Source organism: Orcinus orca, chromosome 11 (assembly GCF_937001465.1).
Source record: "Orcinus orca chromosome 11, mOrcOrc1.1, whole genome shotgun sequence".
Classification (NCBI taxonomy): Eukaryota; Metazoa; Chordata; class Mammalia; order Artiodactyla; family Delphinidae; genus Orcinus; species Orcinus orca.
In genome coordinates this window covers 46,417,199-46,428,568 of record NC_064569.1, presented here as the reverse complement: position 1 = coordinate 46,428,568, position 11,370 = coordinate 46,417,199, and the positions used below count along the sequence as shown (strand labels likewise).

At 42.5% G+C, this 11,370-nt stretch overlaps 1 non-coding gene across 1 annotated transcript; it reads left to right on the top strand.

Moving 5' to 3' along the window:
* Positions 1–10,152: 10,152 nt before the first annotated feature.
* On the top strand, positions 10,153–10,225 carry TRNAG-CCC (transfer RNA glycine (anticodon CCC)). The gene has a single exon. It is a non-coding gene; the product is annotated as a tRNA-Gly (tRNA).
* The last annotated feature ends 1,145 nt before the right edge of the window (positions 10,226–11,370 follow it).

The following is an 11,370-nucleotide window of genomic DNA, read 5'->3' as shown; positions in this document are numbered from 1 at the left end:
TGCTTTGTGACCGCCTGGAGGGGTGGGATAGGGAGGGTGGGAGGGAGGGAGGGAGGGAGACGCAAGCGGGAAGAGATATGGGAACATATGTATATATATAACTGATTCATTTTATTGTGAAGCTGAAACTAACATACCATTGTAAAGCAATTATACTCCAATAAAGATGTTAAAAAAAAAAAAAAAAAGGAATGGAGGAATGAACTGATTTTCAAAACAGAAATAGGCCCCCAGACATAGAAAACAAACTTATGGTTACCAAAGGAGAAGCGGGGGGGAGGGATAAATTAGAAATTTGGGATTAACAGATATACACTACTATATATAAAATAAACAACGAGGACCTACTGTACAGCACAGGGAACTATATTCAATATCTTGTAATAACCTATAATGAAAAAGAATCTGAAAAAGAATATATGTATGTATATATTTATACACACATGTATAACTGAATCGCTTTGTGTACACATGAAACACTGTAAATCAACTTTACTTCAATTTTTTAAAAAAAATTTAATAAAAGGGAATGAAGTAAAGGAAGCTTAGAATGGGTGATTCAAGTCTACTCTGCTATGGGCTGAAATGAGAACCTTCTTTCTCTTGGATTCATCTTTTGGCCACCCAAAAGATGATGAAACTCCAGCCAAGATGAAGGGGTAGCCCTGGGGAAAGGAGTCAAGAGAGCCCGTTGGCCTGCTCCTCGTAAACGGTCTTGGAATAGATGCACAAATGGGATCATGGAGGCTCTCATTTCATCTATTCCAGTTCACTGTATTTAGAAACAAGAGCCCCATGATGGGAAACTAGAGAAGTGGGGCCAGAGCCCCAGCTAAACTAATTATAGATCTTCTTCAGAAAAACCACAATAGGGCTTCCCTGGTGGCTCAGTGGTTGAGAGTCCGCCTGCCGATGCAGGGGACGCGGGTTCGTGCCCAGGTCCGGGAAGATCCCACATGCCGCCAAACGGCTGGGCCCGTGAGCCATGGCCGCTGAGCCTGCGCATCCGGAGCCTGTGCTCCGCAACGGGAGAGGCCACAACAGTGAGAGGCCCGCGTACCGCAAAAAAAAAAAAAAAAAAAACCCACAATATCAGCAGTGCCGAAAATACAGATATTTGGCTCCTGGCCGTCTCTACTTCTCTCTACGGAGTATGCAACAATTAGCAATTAAAGTTGGTGCCCTATGCTCTCACCCTTACTTCTTTACCACCTCTCCTTGCTCATCTGGACTCAAGTGGTTTACTAAATCTCATGCCTCATCCTGCTTTGAATGCTACATCAAATAAATGTTAGGACTGGTCTTATCTCCCTGTCCTAGTCAACCTACCTTTTCTAAGCAATGGTTTGAGCCCCGAGTTTTACCTAAATACCTAGAATCTCTGTAATTGTTGATAAAATGCAATATTCTCTATATCTTTCCCTATGTTCTGCATCAAGGGATCTGAAACTTTCATCTAGTGTTGGCTAAAAACAAACAAACAAAAAATAAAAACACAAGGACCAGTATTCCTTGTGAGTTGCAAGTTAAGAATTAAAGCTCAGAGGTCACTGACCACTGATTTCTAGAATCTAGCACTAGACTATTATTCTTGCTTTTAAGCGGTCAATTTTATTTTCCTGAATTATGCATTAATAGTAGCATGAAAGCAACACTTTGTTGTTTTGTTTGCTTGTTTGTTTTAACAAACACATTTTATTTATTTAATTTGTCATCATCCATCTCAGAGTAAAATACCTCTTGTGGCACTGTGGGCTAAATTACAAATGAATGGAAACATTAGCAAATGAGAACACTGCAGTTATTTCATTATAATGTGATTCAATTTTCTTCTCCAAATGTTTGTTTTACAGCCCAGCTCTTTAGGAAAAGGGCAGAGGCCATTTGGATAAGTACAGCAACCCAGACTTTCTTTTATTTTTTTTAATTTCATGTATATTTGGCTGTGTTGGGTCTTCGTTGCTGTGCTCAGGCTTCCTCTAGTTGCAGGGAGTGGGGCTACTCTTCGTTGTGGTGCGCCGGCTTCTCACTGCGGTGGCCTCTCCCGTTGCGGAGCACAGGCTCCGGACGCGCAGGCTCAGCGGCCATGGCTCATGGGCCCAGCCGCTCCGCGGCATGTGGGATCTTCCCGGACCAGGGCTCGAACCCCTGTCCCCTGCATTGGCAGGCAGATGCTTAACCATTGAGCCACCAGGGAAATCTCCCACACTTTCATTTTGTATCAACAAAGATGAAGATACAATCATTCAAGACCAAAAATGAAGTATAAATGGAAGATTGGAAGATATATTTCTCTAGCAGGTTCTCTTTTAAAAAATTACAGTATTCAGATGCATCCCAAATTCAGGGACTGAAGTGTCCAGAGCTGTGAAAAGTCTGAGACTTTTCTCCCTATTCACAACATAACAAGTTACCCAGCCCCATTTTCATAGGTGCCGGCAGAAGACACGAGACTCCTGGGTCAGAGACAAAGGACTCAGCACAGCAAGCAGCATGAGCTTTGTGTTCACGGCAGGGCCACTCTCCCTCCCAGGCTCACATCACATAGAGACAGTGTGGAAGAGCCACGGTGGACACTGAGCAAGGGGTTTGCATCACAGCTGAAGAATCCCAAGCTTAGGGATCCCAAATCTTCTATAACGTGCTATGAGCAAACCTACGCCAACCTTTGCCCCAGAAGGGCACATTATCTTTATTATACAGAAACGTAAGCAAATCTAATCTCTGCTCCATAGAGAAACATGATTCCTGTGTTTCAAGGCTGTTCTCTGTATAAACATTCTGAAAAGATAATCCAGTGCCAGTGCCTCTGCTAACAAGACATGCAGAGAGATCCATGGAGGATGGTCCCCCAACATGAAGTTCATTATGAAGCAGCCCATCAAAGTTGATTCTAGTTCACATAGTAATGAATGAAAGCACATTTCTGTTTATTCTCTAATAATCCACCTCTTCCCAATTAGACTCTGAACTCCTAGAAGGAAGAGATAGTCTGGTTTGTCTTCATATCTCCATGGCATAGTTCAGAACCCTGCACACCTTGTAAGTGCATTATAGATGTTTAATAAATGAGCAAATGATTGGGACCACACAGCAAAATTTACTTTAAGATAATCTAAAGATATAAAATATGTCACATGAGGGAGGAATTAATTTTAATATTCATTCCTTATTATATTCAGGAATAAACTGATCCTTAATAGATATGGGCACCCATGTGTACCAAAGCCTCTAGACAAAAGTTTTCATTAAATTTTTCTTAAAAGCTATTTTATGATTATGTCTTAGAATAAGGAGCTTTTGCCAGGCAAAATGGTTACTTAGTGTGCTGTTAAACTAGCTAAAATAGTTCCTTGCCCTAGGTCTCGGTATTTATGGAATCCCCTTAATGGCTGGTGGTTAAATTGAGTAAGTCTTACACGGTTTTGTGTAACCACCAAAAGTGATCACTTAGAAATACTGAAGTAGCCACTAGGAGAAGAAGTCGGAACATTTCAACATCTAGTCCTCACATCTTAACCCTTACCTCCCAAATAAAGAGCTGATCTCTTGGATTTAGTTTCCATTCTTGTGGCTCATCTTAAGGATGTGTGGATGATAAGAATCATCATATATAAAAAACAACAAAAATAATGACAAGGCAGGTCTTAAAATTGTCTTTGACTTTTAAGGCATCTAGTAAAATGATGCTGGAGCTTAGAGGCTAAAACTTAGAATGACTGCCAAGGTCCTGGTCCAGGCACTAGGCAGGAAGTCTAAGATTCCTGATCTATTATGGCTCCCAGGATGGGCCCAGAACCAGGATGGAGGTAGAGAGGACACCCACATAAATCCATGGGTGTGTTTATAATGCATTTAATGGACTTACATGATACAGTAACATTCATCCTGGAGTTGACAGAAATCAAGCTTGTGAAGGACATTTGAAGTGTCCATTTGAAAATACCACATTGACTTAGAGTAGATCTGTGGCCAAGGTCCAGCACCCCTGTTTACCTATGTGAGCTTGGGTTACTTAAATAATCTGTAGAAATATCTGTAGTAATACCCACCTCACAGGTCTGCTTTAGGTATTGAGTGAATTAATAGATGTGAAAGGGCTTCATATGATATGAATGGTGATTATTATCATTGCTCAGGTGACATGATATGAAGGCTATTTGGTTGGGTTAGTGACATGATGGAATAGAAAAGCTGTACCCCATTCAGGCCTTCACTGAAAAGTAAACCAGGCAACCAGGATTTTGGCAAAATTGATAGAAAGACTACCAAATTAAAAACTGAGAACAAATCAGATATCTCTCTGTAAATATTATAATGGCCTTGAAATGTCTAAAGGTCACCTATAATATTTCAGCTACGTGATTGCCAGATTGTGCAGCAGATTGGTTTCCAGAACTGCAGTGGAATTAATTTGTTTAGATTAACTTTTGAGCAAATCTGTACCCTAAAAGCCTATCATCCTACATTAAGCCACCAGGTTAAGCACAAAGGCTTCTCAAGAATGGCTTCTCTATCTTGTGACTTCTTACTTATTTTAGCCTTTCTCACCTCCACTGAAATCTTGGGAATACGCAGATCAGAGACCACAGAAAATAACTTTAGTGCCTGTGCATAATTATAACGCTAAATACAAATAGCACTTGTTCCATTAGTATACGTGGTACAATTTTTGTGGCGATAGTAAATGCTGATCCCCTTTTTAAGTGACTTTTTTTTTTTTTTTTTTTTTTTTGCGGTACGCGGGCCTCTCACTGCTGTGGCCCCTCCTGTTGCGGAGCACAGGCTCCAGACGCGCAGGCTCAGCGGCCATGGCTCACGGGCCCAGCCGCTCCGTGGCATGTGGGATCTTCCCGGACCGGGGCACGAACCCGTGTCCCCTGCATCGGCAGGCGGACTCTCAACCACTGCGCCGCCAGGGAAGCCCTCAGTGACTTCTTAAATGTGTGAAATAAACAAGATGTGGTGAGTTGGGAAAAAAAATGTTTTGACTCATCTAAAACATTTCTGCACCTTTTGGTATTTCTCCAAGGATGTAAATTTTTCTTGGAGGCTTAATGAAGGGACTAGCACATAGTGTATGATTAATACATGTTGAATGGAAGGAAAAAAAGAAAGGAAGAGGGGGAGGGAATGGGGAAGGAAAAAAGGAGGGATAAAGAAAATAAGGAAGAAAAGAAAGAGGGAAGGAAAGAGGAAAAGGAAGAAGGGAAAGGAGGAGGCAAGAATGAAGGAAGAGAGAAGAAGAGAAAAAGACAGGAAACAGAGAGGGAGGGGTGGAGGAAAAGGAAGAAGGAAGGAAGGAAGCAAGGGAGGCAGGAGAGGAGGGAGGAAAAACTCCTATCGTATAGAATGTTAAAGAACTGCAACCTTCAGTTACCAATCAAGAAAGTCAGTTGGAATTCAGTTAGCAAATGACCCGGCACAACGTAACTTCTCTCGCTGTGGTCAATCTAACATCTCCGAGAATCAGAGCAGGGCACTTGCTTTTTGCATTTCGACAGACCTCCACCTGTGAATGTGTGAACACTTCTTACATTCAACCCATCCCTGAGCCTCAACAGACCCCTCCTCCCCCTCTGCCCTTCACTCTCTGCTTTCCCTCCCTCTCACTCCACAGTGGGCTCTGCCCAGTGCCTGAGCCTGACTCCAGTCTGAAGCTGTGCCTTGTCTCTGAGCCTTAGGGAAATATTGAGTTTTGTGGTCAACTGGGGTAAGAATGTCACTGACCCCATTGCTCAGTAATTTAAAATTTTAAATGCTAATGAGTATCTAAAAGAAAAACCGTATCAAACAGTCTCGGCATTAAACTGTTCCCCCTTCTAAATGGCGGCATTAAATTGGCTACATCCAATTATTTTGTACCTACTATTAAGCCGTTGCTTTCTACTGCGGTTATGTTTTCATCATCAATGTCCAACAAAGACAACTCATGCAATCTTGCATCACGATCTGGGGGAGGCCCTAACAATTTCTAATTAGCTTCCCCTTGATGAATAATTCTAGACGAGTGCCAATTTAATCAGGCCTTTGGTGCACAGAAGGTATCACTTACTTTAGTAGATCAGAGCAATGGAGGGTTGGTTGCTGGGTTTTATTTCTCTTTTTTTTTTCTTTTTTTCTTTATCATAGAATAAAGAAAGCCCTCTTGTGGGCTCTTACTCCACACAAATACATCCTCATCTGAAGTCTTGAAAAGAAAGCATTGACTTTGCCATAAAAGACATGCTAACTATCAGTTGTGATACTGACACTGCTTATGCACCTAATTGATGACTTACACACTGCTCCCCACCCTTACTTTTACCCTCAACCTTTCTCTCCCCAGGGCCCTGTTTGTCAGCTGTGTAATTGCCTCTTGTTGATGGTCTCCCCAAATTTCCAGATTCCTTAATCTTTCTTTTACCACTCAGTGTTGCACCATCAGCTTTTTGTTAATCTCCTCTGATGCATATCGACATGCCCTTCCTTCATCCTTCCAGGCTCTTTGATCTCCTCTTTAGCCCTCTTCCTGTACCTAAGAGAGTAAGCCTAGCACCAGTGGCTGCCTCCTTTCCACCTACTTTGTCCTCTTGATCTCTGAATTCCCATTTCTCTTAAGCCTTTCTGATGTTTTTCTGGGCTTTTAGATTGTTAGTCAATGTCTCTTCTCCTTTTAGTTTATTCATCATTTTTACATCATTTTTACTTCCATTTAAGCTTTCATTTATTCAACAGAAGGTACTGATTGCCTATTACGAACCAGATCCTCCTATAATATCTCCATAGCGATTACATCAACAACAGATTCCCATGCATCATTCATATCTAAACTTGCCATTTCTTGATATACATACGTTTTGTGGGTAAACAGTGAAAGTTAGAGGATGAAAGCCCTCCTCGGTTACCTATGTGAGCTTGGGTTACTCACAATTCATGGGAGCGCAGCTCTGTTAGTGGAGCACATATATTATGAGTGTGTGACATTAACACTGCTTGTGCACAACTGCTTGCTGAAGGAATGAGGAATGTTTGGGGAGGTGGGAGAGGAAAACTTAGCCTGGAATGACTAGCACAGCTCCACAGATTCTTTCAGAACTGCCATTACTCACTTCCTCTACGGCAGAATATAACCCTTATCTAGCTTTAAAGGTCAAAACAATGAAGAAAATAATTGACATCATACCGTCATTTTATTAAAAATTACCTAAGCCTGTGATTGCTAGATTGCATTATTTCAGTTCTCAGTCATCCAGGTCCTCTGGGCATAGCAGAGGACAATTTTTTTTTTTTTTACATCTTTATTGGAGTATAATTGCTTTACAATGGCGTGTTAGTTTCTGCTTTATAACAAAGTGAATCAGCTATACATATACATATATCGCCATATCTCTTTCCTCTTGCATCTCCCTCCCTCCCACCCTCCCTATCCCACCCCTCTAGGTGGTCACAAAGCACCGAGCTGATCTCCCTGTGCTATGCGGCTGCTTCCCACTAGCTATCTATTTTACGTTTGGTAGAGTATATATGTCCATGCCACTCGCTTTGTCACAGCTTACCCTTCCCGCTCCCCATATCGCAGAGGACAGTTTTTAACAGAAGGCTTAAGAAAAAGGGAAGGAAGGAAAACAATCAGAATGAGAGAAAAAGAATCGTGGAAATCTGGTTGTAGGGTTTATACAGAAAGATCTTTATTTTGGATGGTGCTGCGTTGACTTGTATGATAAATGTAGTTTATGATCGTCTCAGCTGAGGAGATTTTCGTTCTCTCTTAAAGAGTTCTCCACAGCTAAGCTAATTGCTCTTACAATTCAAGAAGAGGGATGTTTAGTCGATCTCCCTCTCAAAGTAACTCTGAAATTCAAAAAATGGAAGGCATTAAAAGTAAAAACTCACTTCACCAAAAGGACAATTTGGGGTGTATGAGGGAACAGTTTGTACTTTTGCTGAGTTCGGAAAAGATTCTTTTACAGGGCAACTATGAAATTGAGTAGTGAAGCGGCAACTTAGTAAAATTGCTGGCTGGAGGGCAAGCCTGCTTTTATCCATTGCATCTCATCCACAGCCCAGGAACACCCAGCAAGACTGTTTGCCGAAGTGCTACACTGCCATCTGCAGGAACTGCCTCACCTGAGCGCGACATCCTGGGGCAGGTCACACCACCCGGCATGTCTCCTTTTGGTGTGCTATCTTTACTAGAAGACTACACTTAATTTTTCATTAAGAGTAATCACTCTGTGAAAAGCCCAGGTCATCATCAACTTAACGTCAGCAAGCAAGGGACTAAATAACCTTAAGGGGTACGTTTCCTTGTTGCAGGGCGAGCTATTCTTAAACCTAAAAGACTTCCTTTAAAAAACTTAATAAATCTGGTGGCGCAGTGGTTGCGAGTCCGCCTACCGATTCAGGGGACACGGGTTCGTGCCCCGGTCCGGGAAGATCCCACATGCGGCGGAGCGGCTGGGCCCGTGAGCCATGGCTGCTGAGCCTGCGCTCCGCAACGGGAGAGGCTACACCAGTGAGAGGCCCGCGTACCGAACTTAATAAATCGGTAATGCATCTACTGTATTGTTCTTCGCTGTCAAAGTATGATTATACAAACAACAAGCACTTAGCTAGGAGCAGACCATTTTCCTTGACCCTCATTTCTAAAATATTCTCCAAATAAGGAGGTCATTTACGTGTAGAGCCATATGAATAGGATGCCCTTTAAAAAAAAAAAAAGCACACTTGTATATTTGATATTTGAAACATGATTAGAGGTTCCTATCTCTACAGCACAGCTTAACCCAAGGCAGTCTGCATAGCCTTGGTCCCCAGATGATGGTTTGGGGTCTGTTCAGCAGATGAAGTCCCATGTAGAGCAATACCGAATTATTCTAGAGTTGAGACTCCTACAAAGGTAATTCCATATTTATTCATACAGTTGCTCCCTTAGACAGAGCAGGATAAATTTTTCATATGCGACCAAAGATGACCAATAAACCCACAAAAAGCTCAGTATCAAACGAAACAATAACTCCCAGGCTGGTTTGACAGCACTGTCTCTGCTCTGACAGTAAGTCTGTGTGCCTGATTTGATAAACCACAGACAACAGTATGCTAAACCATTCCAGATCCTCTCCTTTTTGCTCCACACAAATGCTCAAAAGACAACAGTTTTTTAAACATAGCAGAAGCACATTTAAGAGGATACAGAGGCCCCAGAAAATGGGAGGTTTCTTTCCCCACTTTCTGGTGGATCCACTGTAACAGCAATGTTGACTTATTGAAAATATGAAAATCAGAAGGATAATTAAAGCTCATTTCTACTTGAAGCAGCAGCCTGAACTTTTCATCGAATTTACACAAACTAGAGAAAAACTGAAGTTGGCACTATCTCATTTTGAGGTTTTTTTACTCCTACCAAGAAGGTCCATTTTCTCAGCGGCAAGGAGATGGAGGGCATGGTGTCGTGTAGGTTTATTGCTGCTGCCTCCTACCACTGTTTTTCCTCCCTCTGTTTCATCTTTTTTGTTTTTTTAATTGACTTAACCTTGCTCTGTTGTTTGCATCTTTGAAAGAAACTCTAAATCCTTTTTAGGATACGGTGAGAAGAAAAACAAATAGGTATATGAATTCTGCAGCTGCACTTTATGATGGTCCTCAGATTTTCACTGTTAATCTCTCTCTGGAATTCTACGGATCTGTTCAAATGGACAAAACCAATCACGTCAGTCATGAATCCAGTCACTTCCCATGACTGACCTAGTGTGGTTCACAGGCAAGAGGCCATGTGTGCAGCCGGTTCACCATGGCCCCCATGCAAGGAACTTTAGCAGGACCTTCCGAACCAGGGGTCTTCCATCTGTGGATTACTTTCCTGGGGCTGCCAAAACAAATGACCACAAACCGGCTGGCTCATAACAACAGAAATGTATTCCCTCACAGTTCTGAAATCAAGGTATCCCCAGGCCCATGCTCTCTCTGAAGCCTTTAGAAGAGGATCCTTATTTGACTCTTCTAGCTTCTGATGTTGCCAGCAACCTTGGTGTTCCCTGGCTTGGACATGCCTCACTCCAACCTCTGCCTCCTTCTCACGGCCATCTCCCCTGTGTCTCTGTCTTCACATGGTGTCCTCCTCTCTATATCTGTGTCCAAATATCCCTTTTCTTAGAAGGACACCAGGGGACCTCCCTGGTGGTCCAGTGGCTAAGACTCTGCACTCCCAATGCAGGGAGCCCAGGTTCGATCCCTGGTCAGGGAACTAGATCCCACATGCCGTAACTAAAATAAATGAAGAAATAAATAAAATAAAGAAGGACCCCAGTCACTCAGAGGGATGCGGTTGATTAGGGTCCACCCTAATTCAGTGTGACCTCATTTTCACTTGATTTTGTCCACAAAGGTCTATTACCATATAAAGTCATCTGGGAGAGACCAGGCAGGTATGGATTTGGGGGGATACTATTCAACCCAGTACAATGTGTGGAACTGGAATAATAGTAGCTACCAGAGACAGCTGTGTGACAATACACGGGACTCTCCATGGCACACACTGAGCACAGACTTAAAATTTAACCGCGCCTGCCTCTACTTCTCATAGTCTTGTCCACAGTGATGATTGTTCTATCAGAAGCCCAAACTCAACTGTCTTCTTTGCTTTTATTTTTGTACGTTTCTCTTTAAAGCAAGCTTTCTTGGTTCACTTTCAATATTTTGCACTGTTTTCCAACATTTGATCAAGGTAGTATGCCTACATATATCAAGCAACATACTTTTCTACAAAAGGCAAGGAACTGCACCAGTTATTTGACACTCTTGGTGGGAACGCAGGTGGGGTAGGAGTGTGGAGCAGAGAGGATTTTGTTTCCAGATGCTGGCTAGAGGCTAGAAGCATCTGCTCTGGGACCCAACAGCTCTTTTACGTTTGTTTGCCCTGGGCCTTCCTCAGAATTCCATTCACCCCCACCTCCCTCTCAGTCTTTTCCTATTGCTTCTAGAGACTGCAAGTGGTACTTTATTTTTCCCCTTTCCCCTCCAATAATCCAGAGAAGCCAGTGAAAGCTTAAAGAAGACCAGGCAAAGTTAACGTGAAAAGACACCTTCAGATGCAATTCAGAGCAACACCAAGTAATTATTCGACTCCAGCAGACTCAAAACAGAGCCTCCAGTGAGAGTGAGAAATAAGAGATTATTCTATCCCTTTGAGGTTCTTATTAACCTAACAGCCTTTCTCAGCATCACTCACACTCCAGAGAAGTGTGGCATGGAATGGATCCTGGATGCTAAGCTTTGGCCTCACTTAAAGAGGACTAGCTCCAGGTTTATCATGGTGCAGCAACAGTTCTAGTTTTAAAATATTTTAATGTGTGTCTTTCCCAGCAGCAGGTGTGTACAGGCTTCACTTGG